The sequence below is a fragment of the Vulpes lagopus genome, chromosome 16 (assembly GCF_018345385.1).
Source record: "Vulpes lagopus strain Blue_001 chromosome 16, ASM1834538v1, whole genome shotgun sequence".
Lineage (NCBI taxonomy): Eukaryota > Metazoa > Chordata > Mammalia > Carnivora > Canidae > Vulpes > Vulpes lagopus.
Genome location: NC_054839.1, coordinates 22,136,471 through 22,157,593, shown reverse-complemented (window position 1 = coordinate 22,157,593; position 21,123 = coordinate 22,136,471).

The window sequence follows — 21,123 nt, the reverse complement described above, 5'->3', positions numbered from 1 at the left end:
TGATCTGTGGAAAACATACAATATAGTTTCAGGTCTGTTAATAACTTAAAGCAAAGTGTAAGCATCAGAGAATTTCCTTGGAAATTTCAAGGAGAAGCAACTCCTATTACCAAAACTCAGGCAGAGTTGAAGAAAATGAATCAAACTTAACTGTAAAAGGAGAAAACCAGAGAAGGGAAAATTTCATCCTAGGGAAGTTTGTGATGCTGGAATAGGGTCCTGGTAGGGAAAGAGAAGGGCTTTGAGATTTAGAATGGAGATCTGTGTATATGTACTCAAAAACTTTGACTCCATAGTTGCTCTTAATCTCTGGTTCTTCAGAAATGGCCCATTGCACCTTTCTTCACTTGAAGACTATGGAGAGGCTTCAAATGAGACAGCTACTTTAAAAGACAATATGTTTTATCTTCACGATATGTCCCCATTTTCTCTGTCATAATTAAGGTCACATTGCTATATTATCAGACTTAGTAGGTTCTAGGCCTACTAATGGAAGAAAGGAATTATATACAAAATGGCTTTAATACCCTCCACATAATAGCAATAACGACAACAGTGACAACAAACAGAGGGGGTTGCTCTGGGAAACTTGCAAAAGCAACCGTTCCAATTAAATGAAGCAGAGATGCAAGACCTTCAGTCACACATCCTGAAGAAAGGGATCAGAAAGCTGACAGAACTGAGTGTGCTAGAATGAGTTCCCTATAGAAGACAAGAAACACACAGTGACCACATTTACCAAGGGCAAAGAGACTATTCCATTTACCAAGGCAATAGGGAAACCACTGTTGAAATATCAGTAATGAATATCCTCTGTAGACCTGTACAGGTGGTAGGAGAATTTAGACAACCAGGCTCGTGCTAACAAAGATGGTAACCCTTTACTTCCATAAGAAATGTGAATTTAATTAACTGGACAGCAAGCTCAGAAGGGTACCCAGGGTACCATTGCTAAAGAAATATAGAGATGGTTCAGGGCAAGATAGAGAGCCATCAAATAACTAGACAGAATAGATACATATGCATATGTAGAGATAGATGATAGATAGATAGATAGATAGATAGATAGATAGATAGATAGATAGATACCCATTGCCATTTACCTGTATAACCATACTCTAGGGAAACCAGAATACTCAGACTTTTCCAGACCTTTCAAGAGCTTGTGAATATAGTGAAAATTGACATTGATACCTAAGAATATAAAGCACCATCAAATCCAATAGAATAAGGGGTACATGGAAGTTAAATAATAAATTGTAAATAAGTCACAGGAATAAGCGGCAGAGCACAAAGAATATAGTCAATGATATTGTAATAGTGATGTAATGGGATGGATGGTGGCTACACTTGTGGGGTACATAGCATAATGTGTGAACTTGTCGAATCACTATTTTGTACACCTGAAACTAATGTAACATTGCATGTCAACTATACTGAAATTAAAAAATAAATAAATAAATCGTGTCCTGGACCAAGTCTAGGTTTCAAAAAATTATCCAGTGATAATTTCTCTACTTCTAAAATGTAAAATTGGAATGGATATATACTTAGCAGCTGACAGAACCCTCACATTGTCTCCTTGATCTGTATCATAGGAGCTATTATAGTAGGGAAGGCAATGTAGAGGCCTCTGAAATTATCCAAATCTTCCCATTCTGAGAAAGATAATAAATTAAAAGCATAATATATCTCTGGAGAAAATTCATAAATTGTTGGGACCCTCTTGACTTGAAGGATGCAATTTGCCACTGTTACACACCTATGTAATTCAACAATCTGGTACATGAGAAAAAAAAAAGCATGAATAATGGCAAGGGCTAATGGATTAGCACAAATTTAACCAATTGGTGGTCCCAATTGCAATACCTGTGTGAGTTGAAATATTCTTACCAAAGTAGGATAATTTGTGGGACTCTTGGGTGGCTCAGCAGTTAGGCATCTGCCTTCAGCGTAGGGCGTGACCCTAAGGTCCTGGGATGAGTCCCTCATTGGACACCCTGCATGAAGCCTGCTTCTCCCTCTGCTTCTGTCTCTGCCTCTCTCTTTCTGTGTCTCTCATGAATAAATAAATGAAATCTTTTTAAAAAATAAAGTAGGATAACTTGTTGATTATTATCTGGTAAATAAATGTCTTCTTTTTCAAACCCGTCAAGAATAAAGATTAGGGCAGTCCGGGTGGCTCAGCAGTTTAGCGTCGCCTTCAGCCCAGGGTGTGATCCTGCAGACCCGGGATCGAGTCCCACGTCCGGCTCCCTGCATGGAGCCTGCTTCTCCCTCTGCCTGTGTCTCTGTCTCTGTCTCTCTCTCTCTCTTCTCTCATCTCTGTGTGTCTCTCATGAATAAATAAATAAAATCTTAAGAAAAAGAAAGAAGAAGAAAGATTAGAAGCAGTTCACACTTACGTACTATACACTAATTCTCTTTCCCCAGTACTATGTAATTCCTATGCTCAATTTCCTAAAATAATCCAAAGGAATTCTGATGTTATGGGTACTTCAGAGATGTCATGTTGGTCCATTATACTGATGATATCATATTACTTGTTACTGATGAATAAGAAGTAGCAAGTATTCTAAATGACTTGAGAACATAACTTTCGAGCGTGCAAGGTAAAAACTTATAAAGACTTAAGGTCTTGCCACATGGATGAAGTTCTTAGGATCCAATTGTCTGGAGCATGCTAAGACATCCCATTCCAAAGTAAAAAGCAAGTTATTGTACCTTGAGCCTCCTTCAACTAAGAAAAAATGCAAAGATTGAAAGGCACCTTTAGGTTTGGGCATAAGCATATTCCACACTGTGGAATACTGCCATAACCCATTTATTGGTGCATAAGCCTGATAGATTTGAATGAGAGGACAATAAGAAATGGGTTTATAGCAGTACTAGGCTATGAAATAAGAAGTTCCACCATTTAGGCCATTATAATCTTACATATCCAATGGTATATGAGGTATCTGTGGTGGAAAAATATGTCATGTGGATTTACTAACTAATTCTGACAAGTGTTAATAAAACACAGTGCAGACAGACACTGAAGCTCTGGAGGAAGGTAATGTCTTCCACAGCAGAAAACTATACTACATTTTAAAATCAGCTCTTGGGGACACACAAGACGGGGGGGAGGGGCAAGATGGCGGAGGAGTAGGGTCTCCAGGTCACCTGTCCGCAGCAAATTACCTAGAAAACCATCCAATCATCCTGAAAACCTACGAATTCGGCCTGAGATTTAAAGAGAGACCAGCTGGAACGCTACAGTGAGAAGAGTTCGCGCTTCTATCAAGGTAGGAAGACGGGGAAAAAGAAATAAAGACACAAAAGGCCTCCAAGGGGGAGGGGCCCGCGAGGAGCCGGGCTGAGGCCGGGGCGAGTGTCCCCAGGACAGGAGAGCCCCGTCCCGGAGGAGCAGGAGCTGCACCGACCTTCCCCGCGGAAAGGGGCTCCCCGGGAATTGGAGCAGGATCCCCAGGAGGGCGGGGACGCCCTCGGGCTCCCTGGGACAGTAACAGAGGAACTGCGCCCGGGAGAGTGCGCCGAGCTCCCTAAGGGCTGCAGCGCTCGGCGGGACCCGGAGCAGCTCGGAGGGGCTCGGGCGGCGGCTCCGCGGAGGGGGCTGCGCGGCTCCGGGAACAGCTCGGAGGGGCTCGGGCGGAGGAAGAAGCTCCGCGCGGAGGGGGCTGCGCGGCTCCGGGAACAGCTCGGAGGGGCTCGGGCGGCGGCTCCGCGGAGGGGGCTGCGCGGCTCCGGGAACAGCTCAGCGGCGGCGGCTCGCGCAGAGGAAGAAGCTCCGCGCGGAGGGGGCTGCGGGGCTCCGGGAACAGCTCGGAGGGGCTCGGGCGGCGGCTCCGCGGAGGGGGCTGCACCGCCGGGAGCGCGAATCCAACAGCGCAGGCCCCGGAGCACAGGGCGCCGGGACACAGCCCAGGATCCGGCCTCCCCCGGGACAGGCAGAGGCCGGGAGGGCCCAGGACAGCAAGGACGCTTCTGCCTGGAACTGAGCAGATCAGCGGCCCCGCCCCGGAGCCCCCAGGCCCTGCAGACGGAGAGCCCCGGAGCTACTGCGGGGGCTGGATCCAGGGTCCCAGAGCTGCCCCCGCCACTGTGGCTTCCTCCCGGGGCCTCACGGGGTCAACAACCCCCACCGAGCCCTGCACCAGGCAGGGGCAGAGCAGCTCCCCCAAGTGACAACACCTGAGAATCAGCACAGCAGGCCCCTCCCCCAGAAGACCTCGAGACGGACCAGGTCCAAGGAAAGTCAAGGGACTTAAACTACACAGAATCGGAAGATACTCCCCCGTGGTTTTTTTTGTTTTTTGTTTTTTTGTTTTTTTTTTTTTGTTTGTTTTGTTTTGTTTTGTTTTGTTTTGTTTTGTGCTTTTTTTTCTCTCTTTCTTCTTGATTTCTGATTGCTTCCCCCACCCCCCCTTTTTTCTTTTTTCTCCTTTCTTTCTTTTTCTTTCTTTTTCTTCTCTTTTTCCCCTATTTTTTTCTTCTTTCTCTTTTTTGTTTTTCTCTTTTCTTTCCTTCTCTCTCTTTTTCTCCTTTTCTCAATACAACTTGTTTTTGGCCACTCTGCACTGAGCAAAATGACTAGAAGGAAAACCCCTCAAAAAAAAGAATCAGAAACAGCCCACTCTCCCACAGAGTTACAAAATATGGATTACAATTCAATGTCAGAAAGCCAATTCAGAAGCACTATTTTACAGCTACTGGTGGCTCTAGAAAAAACCATAAAGGACTCAAGAGACTTCATGACTGCAGAATTTAGATCTAATCAGGCAGAAATTAAAAATCAATTAAATGAGATGCAATCCAAGCTAGAAGTCCTAACGACGAGGCTTGACGAGGTGGAAGAACGAGTGAGTGACATAGAAGACAAGTTGATGGCAAAGAGGGAAACTGAGGAAAAAAGAGACAGGCAATTAAAAGACCATGAGGATAGATTAAGGGAAATAAATGATAGCCTGAGGAAGAAAAACCTACGTTTAATTGGGGTTCCCGAGGGCGCGGAAAGGGACAGAGGGCCAGAATATGTATTTGAACAAATCCTAGCTGAAAACTTTCCGAATCTGGGAAGGGAAACAGGCATTCAGATCCAGGAAATAGAGAGATCCCCCCTTAAAATCAACAAAAACCGTTCAACACCTCGACATTTAATAGTGAAGCTTGCAAATTCCAAAGATAAGGAGAAGATCCTTAAAGCAGCAAGAGAAAAAAAGTCCCTGACTTTTATGGGGAGGAATATTAGGGTAACAGCAGACCTCTCCACAGAGACCTGGCAGGCCAGAAAGGGCTGGCAGGATATATTCAGGGTCCTAAATGAAAAGAACATGCAACCAAGAATACTTTACCCCGCAAGGCTTTCATTCAAAATGGAAGGAGAGATAAAGAGCTTCCAAGACAGGCAGGAACTGAAAGAATATGTAACCTCCAAACCAGCTCTGCAAGAAATTTTAAGGGGGACTCTTAAAATTCCCCTTTAAGAAGAAGTTCAGTGGAACAATCCACAAAAACAAGGACTGAATAGATATGATGACACTAAACTCATATCTATCAATAGTAACTCTGAATGTGAACGGGCTTAATGACCCCATCAAAAGGCGCAGGGTTTCAGACTGGATAAAAAAGCAGGACCCATCTATTTGCTGTCTACAAGAGACTCATTTTAGACAGAAGGACACCTACAACCTGAAAATAAAAGGTTGGAGAACCATTTACCATTCAAATGGTCCTCAAAAGAAAGCAGGGGTTGCCATCCTTATATCAGATAAATTAAAATTTACCCCGAAGACTATAGTGAGAGATGAAGAGGGACACTATCTCATACTCAAAGGATCTATCCAACAAGAGGACTTAACAATCCTCAATATATATGCCCCGAATGTGGGAGCTGCCAAATATTTAAACCAATTAATAACCAAACTCAAGAAATACCTTGATAATAATACACTTATACTTGGTGACTTCAATCTAGCTCTTTCTACCCTGGATAGGTCTTCTAAGCACAATATCTCCAAAGAAACGAGAGCTTTAAATGATACACTGGACCAGATGGATTTCACAGATATCTACAGAACTTTACATCCAAACTCAACTGAATACACATTCTTCTCAAGTGCACATGGAACTTTCTCCAGAATAGACCACATACTGGGTCACAAATCGGGTCTGAACCGATACCAAAAGATCGGGATAGTCCCCTGTATATTCTCAGACCATAATGCCTTGAAATTAGAACTTAATCACAACAAGAAATATGGAAGGACCACAAACACGTGGAGGTTAAGGACCATCCTGCTAAAAGATGAAAAGGTCAACCAGGAAATTAAGGAAGAATTAAAAAGATTCATGGAAACTAATGAAAATGAAGATACAACCGTTCAAAATCTTTGGGATGCAGCAAAAGCAGTCCTGAGGGGGAAATACATCGCAATACAAGCATACATTCAAAAACTGGAAAGATCTCAAATTCAAAAGCTCACCTTACACATAAAGGAACTAGAGAAAAAGCAACAAATAGACCCCACCCCCAGCAGAAGAAGAGAGTTAATTAAAATTCGAGCAGAACTCAATGATATCGAGACCAAAAGAACTGTGGAACAGATCAACAGAACCAGGAGTTGGTTCTTTGAAAGAATTAATAAGATAGATAAACCATTAGCCAACCTTATTAAAAAGAAGAGAGAGAAGACTCAAATTAATAAAATCATGAATGAGAAAGGGGACATCACTACCAACACCAAGGAAATACAAACGATTTTAAAAACATATTATGAACAGCTGTATGCCAATAAATTAGGAAATCTAGAAGAAATGGACGCATTCCTGGAAAGCCACAAACTACCAAAACTGGAGCAGGAAGAAATAGAAAACCTGAACAGGCCAATAACCAGGGAGGAAATTGAAGCAGTCATCAAAAACCTCCCAAGACACAAGAGTCCAGGGCCAGATGGCTTCCCAGGGGAATTCTATCAAACGTTTAAAGAAGAAATCATACCTATTCTACTAAAGCTGTTTGGAAAGATAGAAAGAGATGGAGTACTTCCAAATTCGTTCTATGAGGCCAGCATCACCTTAATTCCGAAACCAGACAAAGACCCCACCAAAAAGGAGAATTACAGACCAATATCCCTGATGAACATGGATGCAAAAATTCTCAACAAGATACTAGCCAATAGGATCCAACAACACATTAAGAAAATTATTCACCATGACCAAGTAGGATTTATCCCTGGGACACAAGGCTGGTTCAACACTCGTAAAACCATCAATGTGATTCATCATATCAGCAAGAGAAAAACCAAGAACCATATGATACTCTCATTAGATGCAGAGAAAGCATTTGACAAAATACAGCATCCATTCCTGATCAAAACCCTTCAGAGTGTTGGGATAGAGGGAACTTTCCTCGACATCTTAAAAGCCATCTACGAAAAGCCCACAGCAAATATCATTCTCAATGGGGAAGCACTGGGAGCCTTTCCCCTAAGATCAGGAACAAGACAGGGATGTCCACTCTCACCACTGCTGTTCAACATCGTTCTGGAAGTCCTCGCCTCAGCAATCAGACAACAAAAAGACATTAAAGGCATTCAAATTGGCAAAGAAGAAGTCAAACTCTCCCTCTTCGCCGATGACATGATACTCTACATAGAAAACCCAAAAGCCTCCACCCCCAGATTGCTAGAACTCATACAGCAATTTGGTAGCGTGGCAGGATACAAAATCAATGCCCAGAAATCAATGGCATTTCTATACACTAACGATGAGACTGAAGAAAGAGAAATTAAGGAGTCAATCCCATTTACAATTGCACCCAAAAGCATAAGATACCTAGGAATAAACCTAACCAAGGAGGTAAAAGATCTATACCCTAAAAACTATAGAACACTTCTGAAAGAAATTGAGGAAGACACAAAGAGATGGAAAAATATTCCATGCTCATGGATTGGCAGAATTAATATTGTAAAAATGTCAATGTTACCCAGGGCAATTTATACGTTTAATGCAATCCCTATCAAAATACCATGGACTTTCTTCAGAGAGTTAGAACAAATTATTTTAAGATTTGTGTGGAATCAGAAAAGACCCCGAATAGCCAGGGGAATTTTAAAAAAGAAAACCATAGCTGGGGGCATCACAATGCCAGATTTCAGGTTGTACTACAAAGCTGTGGTCATCAAGACAGTGTGGTACTGGCACAAAAACAGACACATAGATCAATGGAACAGAATAGAGAACCCAGAAGTGGACCCTGAAATGTATGGTCATCTAATATTCGATAAAGGAGGAAAGACTATCCATTGGAAGAAAGACAGTCTCTTCAATAAATGGTGCTGGGAAAATTGGACATCCACATGCAGAAGAATGAAACTGGACCACTCTCTTTCACCATACACAAAGATAAACTCAAAATGGATGAGAGATCTAAATGTGAGACAAGATTCCATCAAAATCCTAGAGGAGAACACAGGCAACACCCTTTTTGAACTTGGCCACAGTAACTTCTTGCAAGATACATCCACGAAGGCAAAAGAAACAAAAGCAAAAATGAACTATTGGGACTTCATCAAGATAAGAAGCTTTTGCACAGCAAAGGATACAGTCAACAAAACTAAAAGACAACCTACAGAATGGGAGAAGATATTTGCAAATGACATATCAGATAAAGGGCTAGTTTCCAAAATCTATAAAGAACTTATTAAACTCAACACCAAAGAAACAAACAATCCAATCATGAAATGGGCAAAAGACATGAAGAGAAATCTCACAGAGGAAGACATGGACATGGCCAACATGCACATGAGAAAATGCTCTGCATCACTTGCCATCAGGGAAATACAAATCAAAACCACAATGAGATACCACCTCACACCAGTGAGAATGGGGAAAATTAACAAGGCAGGAAACAACAAATGTTGGAGAGGATGCGGAGAAAAGGGAACCCTCTTACACTGTTGGTGGGAATGTGAACTGGTGCAGCCACTCTGGAAAACTGTGTGGAGGTTCCTCAAAGAGTTAAAAATAAACCTGCCCTACGACCCAGCAATTGCACTGTTGGGGATTTACCCCAAAGATTCAGATGCAATGAAACGTCGGGACACCTGCACCCCGATGTTTCTATCAGCAATGGCCACAATAGCCAAACTGTGGAAGGAGCCTCGGTGTCCATCGAAAGATGAATGGATAAAGAAGATGTGGTTTATGTATACAATGGAATATTACTCAGCAATTAGAAACGACAAATACCCACCATTTGCTTCAACGTGGATGGAACTGGAGGGTATTATGCTGAGTGAAATAAGTCAATCGGAGAAGGACAAACAGTGTATGTTCTCATTCATTTGGGGAATATGAATAATAGTGAAAGGGAATATAAAGGAAGGGAAAAGAAATGTTGGGAAATATCAGGAAGGGAGACAGAACATAAAGACTCCTAACTCGGGGAAACGAACTAGGGGTGGTGGAAGGGGAGGAGGGCGGGTGTTGGAGGGGAATGGGTGACGGGCACTGAGGTGGACACTTGACGGGATGAGCACTGGGTGTTTTTCTGTATGTTGGTAAATTAAACACCAATAAAAGTTAATTAAAAAAAAAAAAATCAGCTCTTGGCATGCTCCTGGGCCCTAGTACAAAGTGTCTGACAAAGAGAAAGCAAGCGATCATGTGCCCCAAACTTTCCATTATGAAGTAGATACTGTCAGAATCACAAACTCATAAGTGTGGGTGGGCTTAAGAGCAATCCATCATAAAACAGAAGTCTGCTTAAGCATATTCAAAGAGCATAAGTAAGCTGCCCAGCACCTAATGTCACCTCCCAACATTGCACCCAGTGCCTTTGTGTCTTAGTTGTTAACTAGAGCCTAATGGCTACCCAGTGAGTAGGTGATGAAGGATTACAACACCTGAATTTGGTTCTTGGCTAGTGTGGTATAAAAGTGTAAGCCAAATATTATCTTCATTTTTAATAAGCTCTTCTCAAAAGTGGCCCTGGAAGAGAACAGTGAAGAAAATTCTCCTAATGGGCATGTGTTACAGTTGTGTGGAGAGATAAAAGACCTAAGGAAGAGTATGCAGACTCATGCAGAACTCAGAGATCTTTGTATCCTAAATAAGTGCCCACTAGAAGCATCACTAAATAAGCAATTTGACAACAGATTTTTAGCAAGTAAATTTCAGTCATTTCTGTTCTATGCCAATCCAGTTACTTGTTCCATTATACAATGGAATCCTGAATGTTAATACCATAGGGCCAGAGGTATTTGATGTATATGGGACCAATAGCATGGGTTTCTTCAAACCAAGTACTACTCACTGGTGTGGCAGAATAAATAATGCACTGCCAGCAATGCAGACCAAACCTGAGCCCCTAGTATGAAACCCTCTTGAAAGAAAACAATCAGCCACTTAATAGCAAGCTGATTGGCTTAGGTCCCTTCTACTTGAGCAGGCAATTCTCCTTATTGATTGAGACTGACTCATATTCTTGGATGAATTTAGCCCTTGTTTTGCCTGTAGTGCCTGTACCATTATTACCCCAGGGCTTCCAGATAATCTATCTACCAACATGGGATCCCACATAACATCTCTTCACACAAGGAATCCACTTTATAGCAAAAGAATTGTAATAGTGGGCATATGATAATAAATCAAGTTGCTCTCTACTACAGTAATGTAATAATGGCCTTTTAAAAACACAGTTGAGAATCCAGAGAGGAAATGGCATCCTGAGAAAATAGGTTCTATTGTTCAAGATAGAATATATGGCTATTAAATAGTGTTATCCCCCCTCACACACAAATGCAATCATGGGTGTGGGAAACAATAGGTATGAGTAAGAGTGACCTCATGGCACCATTTCCAGTGAACTGCTTGAGAAATCTGCAGTTCTCTTCCTGGTCTCCAGAAAGGGTGTGCTTCCACAGGGTAAGGCACAATGGAAGTCCCACTGAACCTTATGCTAAAGCCATCATCTAGCCAAATTGAGCTTCTGTGCTAATAGAAAAGAAAAGAAAAAAAAAAAAAAAGAAGAGTTAATGTTCTAGTACAGGTAATTGACCATGAGAGCCCTGAGGAAAGAAACCTGACACCTCATAAGAAGAAGGAGAAATTGCTTTGCCTTCAGGTAACCCCCCAGAGCATCTCTTAATGCTCTCATCTCTAGCTCTAACTGTAAATAGGTAAGTACCATAATCACAGCTTGATGAGGGCATGGTTTCCAGTGACTGACCCTTCATTAAGATCAGAGTCAACTCACCACACAAGCCATCTAACCAAACAGATGGATTAGAATCCCAAAAGGGCAACCTAAATTCGAAGGGGAATCCAAGATTGGTGGTGGAGGATGGCAATAAAGAGCAGCAGGAAAGACCTAAAGAACAATTTGAACAACAAAGGCTGTTGATCTCACTTTTCTCCTTGTAAGTTTTCCTAGACATTGTGATAGATCTAATTCTTTTTTTAAAGGCATTGTCAGAATGGACAAATTCAAGGTAAGAAATAAATGGAGCACTGAAAGGAGTGTATCACTGCAGGCTGTTTGATGTCCCATCCCCACCTGGATCCTTCATATGGCTGCTGGTCTCCTCCTCCAGCTATTGAGATTACTGGCTAAGAACAACTCACAATGGCCCCCTTCCCTAAAGACTTGTCTCCACTACACAGGAGCCAACATATCTGAGAATCTCCATCCCCCTTCTGAGGTAAGACCTCAGGCAGGAGGCAGTGAATGATGGTCTGAAGGTGGGTCTGAGTCTTGCACTTTGGTCCTCAAAGCCTCGCTGTGTGATACACTCTAGATAGTTTCTTTGTAATGACTACACTCTTGTTTTTGTTTGTTTTTTTTTCCCCCTTTCCCTGTCCCACTTTCCTGCTCCCTTTACTATTGGGAACATATCCTAGATAAAACACTTGAATTAATATCCTCAATTCAGGCTTCACTTCTAGACAACTCAACCTAAGATCTGATCATGCTTTTTAAAATCTCAGTATAATTAGATATACTCTTTTTTATCCATGAGATGCATATTCCTTTTATTTATCTAATAAATGTCTACCTTTGCCACATATCAAATTGCCTCAATTCAGGGAAGATTTCCTAGATATTCCGTCATAGACCCATTTTCTTTTAGCCTTATAAGCCTGACGCCATATTAGCACTGTCTCATTGTATTGCAATTGTTTGCTTTTTTTCTTTTGCAGTGAAACAAGTATTAATAGAAACTCATTTAAAGATTTACTTTTAATTACATTTTTTCTTTTATTCAATTAATGATGGGTTTGTAAAAAGTGGAAATTTTGATTCTTAAAAATTAAATTGAGTTCTTATTTTAATATATACATATATAATACACACACTCATATATATGTATGTCAAATTATGTGACACAAAAATTATGTGTCATAAATATACATATATTTTTATAGTGTATATTGGATATGTTAAGGAAATATTTCTTCCAGGAGACATTCATTGTGACACATAATTTTTTTTAAGATTTTATTTACTTATTCATGAAAGACACAGAGAGAGAGAGAGGCAGAGACATAGGCAGAGAGAGAATCAGGCTCCCCGTGGGGAACCTGATGTGGGACTCAATCTCAAAATCTTGGGATCACGACATGAGCCAAAGGCAGTCACTCAACCACTGAGCCACCCAGGTGCCCCTTGTGACATATAATTTTATTTAATGAATTACACCTTCCTTTTGACTCTCATTATATATTTCAATTAAAAAATAATAATCCCTGGGCACAGAAATATTGCAACTTAAAATATAAAACAAATGAATTTTCAATGGAAGACAGTCACCAAAATATTAACTGTACATCTCAAAATATTAAATGATAGAACATTAACATTGACTTATGCTGAACTATGTTAAAATAATTAATATAGCTTTGTTAGTGGTTCTTCAGTGAGGAAATACATATTTATACAGTTATATGTATGGATATAAAATAAATTTCCTAGGTAAGTTAACCAATATTTCTCTCCATTATATTTTGCTTGATAATCCACAGGCAATGTGACAGTAATTGTAAGTACAACTTAACTGTAGTTTTTTTAAAACACTTTTCTCTTCATAATATTTTAAACTACTTAGAGACATCTTCATTGGTAAAGTATCCAGATTATCTCTGCCCACACAATCCCCATTCACATACTCAAAGTAAGGGTAATTGGTACAGAAAATGGTAATAAGTTCCATGCACACACTTTTTTGGCAGTGGGTGAATTTCCTCCCGATATGAAGAACATGTGGTTCAGCATTTTTCTATCTGAACTCAATCCATAAATTAAGAGAGTAGCTTGCGCTGACTATCCAAATTTTAATCTAACAACGTGAGCAATAAAGAATGGCATGAGGTATTTCTCATACATTCAGGTGTTGTTATCTTAAATCCACCTGTAACAGAATCTAATTAAACATTTTCATGGAGTTAGAAGATATTAAATATTTTTCATAAAATAAAAACTTCTTAGCCATATTAATGAAAAAGATGCTAACTTCTATCATGTTTAAGCAATAAAAAGCTACCCAGATTAACTGAAAATAACAAAATCTATATGAAAATACAAATACATGAGCTTTGTCTATATAAAGTAGCAAAATAATGTAGAAGTTTTAAGATACAGAGTTTCTCAAACAAATAAGCAAATAAGAATAATCTAGGGAAAAATGGAAAAGAAATAATTAAAAATTTCCCCAAAGGCTCTGAGGCTAGATTATTTTTTAAGGTAAGTTCTTATAATTTTGAAGAGACAGGCAACTTATATAGAGGCTACATAGATTAATCTATAGCATGAAAATGCTTGGAATGATCACAAATAATTGTAAAATATTGCTAGAACTGTATCACACTAATATTATATGTATACAGGCATATATGTATATTTAGTGTATGTTTTATATAAGAAGAAATTTAATGGTGTCTACATTTTAGAAATATTATTTACTTTAGTGTAATAAAAATATATTCTACCAAACTCTTATCCATAAATTCATCTGTTGTTATAATATTAATAAAATATGCAATATGACTGTTAGAAAAAAGTAAAATATGTATCATCTGCACTGCCGAATGGAAAGTAATTGAACAATTTTGGAGAGTTATTTGTTCAAATTCATCAAATTTTAAAATGTGAATATGCTTTAAACTATCAAATTCAGTCTAAGAATTGCTATAAAGATCTATATGCAGAGTGTTATACATAAAATGTATTAATTGTAGTAAGATTTGTGAAAAAAAATTAATGAAACACATTAAGTCACCAATACAAAGTTGATTAATTTTTATCTTCATAAATTAAAGTGCATGCAGCTGCTTTAAAATTCAGGTGAATATTATTCATATATATTGGAACATATATAAGTATATATACACAAGTATCCATTATATATAAATATAGAGAGAGAAACACTTGAAGATATTTACTTATCTATATAGGCAATTTTTCCAAGGTAGAGTTTATGCAAATAAGCTGTAAATCATTATGAATTGCATAATATTCATTTTATAAATCATTAAAATAACAGAGTTTCTAGTAGGAATGACTGATTACTTTTATAATTATTAAAAAGGCAATAACATATTTTATCATTTTGATCTAGATTTCCCTTGTTAGATATCAATTGTAAGAAAATAGCCAAAAATCACTGGAAGATTTTTGTTCAAATATTCTCCTTCCAGTGTAATTTTCAATTGCAAAAAATGGGATCTGCAGGAAAGTAGTTAATAAGCCATAGAGCATGCAAATAATGTAATATTTTAGGAATTGCAAATATTTTAGAATGTAATTAATGATCCTAAGACATGCTTATCACATAATTCTAGTAAGCAAAGAGAAGCTAAAATTAATAAAACATGGGATTAAAATTCTGTTTTTAAAATATTGCATACATAAGCACATAAAAATTAGTGATAAATTAAGAGGTAAGAGTGAGGAGGACCAATTGGCTTATTGGGAAAATCCTCCAAAAGAGATAAATAGTTTCTGACAATAGAGAATTGAGGAGGAGGATAGAGGTTATGCAAATCAAAGAGAATCATCTTCCTGGAGCTTGAACATCAGAAAGATGTTGAGAGGTTGTGTTTCTGGAAGAATGACTTGTGTTCTTAGGGTCTGCAGTATGATGACATTATCACAGTTTGAAGCCACCATTTTGGTATGAGGTTTCTTGAACATTCACTTCTCCATGATCTGAAAAAACAACTTCAGTAAACTACACATATAATGATATATCTAGTGCGACTGAGTTTGGCGACAGTGAGATTAGGTTCTGAACTGCAGTGTGTATGTGTTGGTGGGATGGGGGAAGCAATCAGATTCCCTAGGTAGATGCAGAACAGTGAGGTAGCTCTGTCAGAATTAAAAACAAAACAAAACAAAAATATGAAACAGGAGCTATGAAATTTGAGAGAGAGCCCTGAATTTTCTCTGCTGGTGAAATTGGGAGTTTCAGGCAAAGTGTACTAAGCCTCCCAAAGTATAGAAATCCCAGAGCAACATTTGAACGGAGAAAAAATAAACATAATATATACATTTGCTAAGTATCAAATCTTTTTTTTTTTTTGTAATTCTTTACATCTTGACATACTGGACTATGGTGATTAATACAGTTGCAAGTGGAATGTATGCTTTGAGGCAAGTAGCTAATGGTTCAGATTAGGTACTAGATGAAACTTTATCTACTGATTTATTTAGAGACAGCTAGTAGCATAAGCGTTTACTGAAATCTTATAAAATGTCAATGTGTTTTCTTATACTAGGTAGCCATCAGCATTTATCTATTGTATTAGTTTGCTAGGGCTACCATAACAAAATATCACACACATGGGTGGCTTGAAAAACAGAAATTTATTTATTCACGGTTCTGAGGTCTACAAGTCCAAGATCGATGGGCTGGCAGGTCTGGTTTCTCCTGAGACCTATCTCTTTGGTTCACTGATGACCATCTTCTCATTGTCCTCACACGGCCTTTCTCCTACCTGTGCATGCACATGTCTAGTGTCTTCCTTTTCTTATAAGCTCACTGATCATTTTATATTAGGGCCCCCATTTTATATCCTCATTTAACCTAAAAGTTAAAGTTCCTATTTCCAAATGCATTCACACTATAAGGTATTGGGGGATGGGACTTCAACTTAAGAATTTGAAGTGAATTTGGAGGAATTTTATTCAGTAAGAACAGAAAGATTAGAGATGATGACTTCAGGGGCACTTGTAGCTCAGTTGGTTAAGAGGAGTCCTGGAATCAAGCCCCCAGGTCCTGCTGTGGGGATCCTGTTTATTTGGTTCCCCCTCTGCACCTCCTTCCTTTGTGGTCTCTCACTCTCTTTCAAATAAATAAAATCTTAAAAAAAAAAAAGATGTTGCAAACTGGCATCAAAATGAAGTTACTCAAATCCTTAATTTGCAAGTTTGATGGGTGCTTTTCCACTGGACTAATTTATGCCTCCATTAATTCCTTACAGCCAAAATCTGTTTGTTGAAGTCCCATCAAATAAAGAGTAAGTATGCATTGTTTAATGATCTCCATTAAAAATATAGTAAAAGTAAATCTGTTAAATTAATTCTTTTTCATTAAGGCAGTAAGAAGAAGAAAAAAAAAGGAATAGGTACTATATTCCTCTGGAAAAGTTTCTTAAGTAGATTGAGTTTGATTTCAATCAGCCTGGAGCCTAAAAATGTATGAAGCACTACCAGGAAGAAAGAGGTGAATTATTCCAAAAAAGACACAACTAACTGGGGGAATAAAGATCAGGTCCCATGCGGCATAACCTAATGTGAAGAGGGATTCTCTGAATAGGTAACTTTCCAAATGAGACCTGAAAGAAAAATAGGAATTAACAAAGAGTGAAGGACATTCCTAAAAAGACAATCCAACTACTACCTTAAAATTGACAATGTTTTTTTTTAATCCTCTTCATTAAGGTAAAATAGAATAGAGTCTTCACTTTCCCTTGTTTTACTTTATGAAAAATATACAGTTTGGAGTCCACGTTGCTTCAGTTATGGCCTAATTATTTGATTCTAATTGTCTGTGCTTTTTTATAATATTTTCCTTAAATAAATGGAACTGATACATAAAATTGTATCAGGCTCTCATGTTTCTATAATGATATTATCATTGAACTTTTAATATTGATATAAAATGGATTAAAATATCTAAAATTAAGGCAAAATTGCTGCAGATTCCATGAATACAAACACGAATAGCTCATTAGTTTGGTAGCATGTTACACTGGAGAACATCTGGCATGTGTCAAGGCTATGAGCATACACATGGTAATGGTTTCTTTTTGAATAATATGTCAAAGGTAGTTAACTATTAGGTTTAGCATATGTGTGCAAGTTAACCAATTCATTGGACAATTTGACCTTCAATAATATTAATAAGGTCATAGAGCATAGAACAGGACCAATGACGTGGCTGGCAGTGGTGGCGGGCGGGGGGAAATGGTGGCTCATTCAAGTGGAACTGGAGTTGCAGTAATTGTTTTCATCTTTTTTTTTTTTCCCCCACCAAAGGCAGAGAGAGCTTCTTTTGCCTCATTTCTTCAATATAAATGCACTTAGAAGTGGATTTAATTAAAAAAAAAATGTTTGATCCCATATCAACTGACACATTTATAAAAGAAACTGAATCATTCTCAATAAATCAACTGCCTCAAATATTTTTAACATATACAGCAAAGACAAATACTGGACTAAAAAATGGATTAGGATTTGCTCATTTGTCCAACATCTCTTAAGAAGTAGTCCTTGGTTTGTTTTTGGGTAATCTCTGTTTGCTGCTTCATATAGCCCTTGGTAGACTTTTGCTGTCCGCACCAAAGACAGGAATTTTTTTCCTGCCTCTCATTTTCAGTCTATACCTGAATTGGCAAGCTCAAAGATTCAATTTGATATCAGATTTGGTGTGTGATGGCAGTACAATCTCCTGGAGCTGTAAATATACCTGTAAAGTCTGGGAAGTTTATTTAGGCTCTTGCACAGAGCTCTAGAGAATACTAGATTTCTGGGTTCAGGTTTTGGGTCCAGGAAGGTAGCTTTATATTGACTGTTTAAATTTTGTTACTTTTCTCCTCATTATTGAATGAAATCTCATCTCAAAAAGAAAACTGTGGTTAGAATAAATAGCCTCTAGGAATTCATCTGGATTTCCAGAAATCTGTCTGAGGCATCCTTTCTCCTTTGCTCTCTCAGCCCTCTTTGGCTGGGGCTCATTGAATCAGTGCCAATTGTAACAGTAGATATTATAGACCCAGACTACAGGTGTGCTGTGGACATCATTAATTAAAATATTTTTAATTGTCATCATAATTACATAGGAACTTTTCATATTCTTCAAATAAAGTCTGGAAATTTGCTAAGAAGCTTGCACTTGGAATTATTTGGTTTTCAGAAATCAGAATAACAATTAATGTGCTTGTAACAAAAAAACAATTAATGTAGTCATCTATGTGAGTCAAACCAGGAACTGAGGCCCATTTAAAGAATACTGTACAGGGACACAATGGTTGAGCATCTTTCTTTGGCTCAGGGTGTGATCCCAGGGTCTTGGATTTGAGTTCCGTATCGGGCACTCCACAGGGAGCCTGCTTCTCCCTCTGCCTTTTTCTCTGCCTCTCTCTGTGTGTCTCTCATGAATAAATAAATAAAATCTTTAGAAAAAGAATACCAAAAATAAAATAAAATAAAATAAAATAAAATAAAATAAAATAAAATAAATTAAAAAATAAAAAAACAGAATACCCTGTAATCAGGGAGCTAATAAATGAATACTTGTGAAAAAGATATATACTTTTTACTCCAGTCTCTTACAGGAGAGCAAAGGGATTTAATAAATAATACCCTGGAACAGTTTATATCTGGTATCCTCTTCTCCCACAATCTGATATATTTTGCATTCTCTTAAGTCTCTCATTTTCTAGGGCACCTGGGTGGCTCAGTCAGTTAAGCATCTGACTCTTAGTTTCAGCTCAGGTCATGATCTCATGGTTGTGGGATTTAGCCCTGCATGGGGCTCTGCACTCAGCAGAGAGTCTGCTGGAGATTCTCTCTCTGTCTCTCTGTCTCTCTTCCCCTCCCTCTTCCCCTTCCTTTCTTTCTCAAATAAATACATATTTTTTTTAAGTTTCTCATTTTCCAAACTTTCTCTACCATAAATACTCTACTCTGGTATCCCAGCCCAACCTGCTATGACTCCCTCTTCCTCTTCCTCCCTTCTCTCCACTCCAGGTCCATCCGTTATTCCTTCTTTCATGTCTGAATATTGTTTTAACTCATTTTCTTATTTGCATTAGAATGGGTAGATATGATAGGCTCTCCTGCATGGAGGTGGTGGGCTTTAGAAAGAGGTCAGAATTTGCATCAACCCTTGTCACACAGTACAGCAAATTGAATGATGAGGACATTTTCTTTTCCTTTTCCAGCTTTATTGAAATCTAATTGACACAGGATCTTGTGTAAGTTTATGGTGTACAACAGAATGATTCGATATATGTATATATTGCAAAATTGTTCAGACGGGTGTTTTTACTTCATCTATTTTTTCCCTCAGGGGGAAAAATGAATATAAAATTTTAAAGGTAGAGAAAACTATCCTATAAAAGAATGTGTGTAGATACTTCAGCCTTGAAAATCGTAGAAAGAATCACTAGTTAAAGTAAAAATGGGACTTATTTATGAAAAGATTCAAGGTTTTAGAGAATAGGAAATACATATGTGAAAGGAAAATGAGAGCTATCCTCAGGGAAAAATAGCAACAAAGGAAGATGGTCTAGTCCTTTAAATATAAGTTTGGAAGGAGACAGATACTTACTCATAAATTGTGAGCTTGGTATTGACAGCATATTCAGGGAAGATTCCAGAGAGTAAACTGACTCAGCCAGATGGTTATAGCAACCTCTGAAAGTTGAAAAATAGGGCAGCCTGGGATGGCTCAGCAGTTTAGTGTGGCCTTCAGCCCAGGACGTGATCCTGGAGACCAGGGATGGAGTCCCATGTCAGGATCCCTGCATGAAGCCTGCTTCTCCCTCTGCCTGTGTCTCTGCCTCTCTTTCTGTGTGTCTCCCACGAATAAACAAATAAAATCTAAAAAAATAAAAAATAAATCAATACTGGAATCAACTGGGGAATCTCTTCCAAATGGGTGAAGCCAAGGAGCACTTGGGTGGCTCAGTGGTTGAGCATCTGCCTCTGACTCAGGTCATGATCTGGAGGTCATGGGATCAAGTCCGGCATCAGGCTCACTGCAGGGAGTCTGATTCTCCTTCTGTCTATGTCTCTGCCTCTCTCTGTGTCTCTCATGAATAAATAAATAAAAGCTTAAAAAAATAAATAAAAAGAAAACAACAAATGTGTGAAGTCACTACATAATATATTTGCACAAATGAGGGAAATTTAAGCAAACAATAAACAGCACTTGTCAGTTTCTACTCAGTGTGTTGCAGGGTGACACAATTCATGTGTGAAGGTGGAGGAAAGAAGAATGGCACATTTAATGACAAAGCATGACTACAAATATATGGATTTATGTTGTAAGGGAACTACTAAGAAGAAACATACAAGAGGAAAATCAAGGTGTAGTCCAGCTTTGCCCTAGATACTGTATCTACAATAAATAGGGTAACTATAGATTTTATTTTCCAAATGTGCCCTCTTGTACTACCAATGACTTAACACCTGTATTTATGATATCAGGAAAGGTATGGGTGACAACTGAAATATTTATTTGGGTAGTCAGCCATCCAACACACAGAACATCTGAAAGCCCCAGGACAGGTGAAAACAATATAGATAATTGCTGGAGATCTATTATTATCCCAATTTTTCACCTCTCATCTCCCTGTAACAAAATTTTATATTCCCTCCCATTACCATCTGAATTGCCATGTCCCTATTCCCTGTAGGAGGAATTTGACTGGATTTGGCCAATGGAGTATGAACATAAATGAATGATGTCACTCACAAAAGTTCAGAGCCATTTTCCTTTGCCATGAGAGTGACCTGTTCTAAAAGGAAGTTGCTCCTTCAGCACAGAGCCAAGTTACAGGTGCTAGAAACTGTAATGTGAGTTAGAAATAATGATGTGTACTTGTAACGCTCAA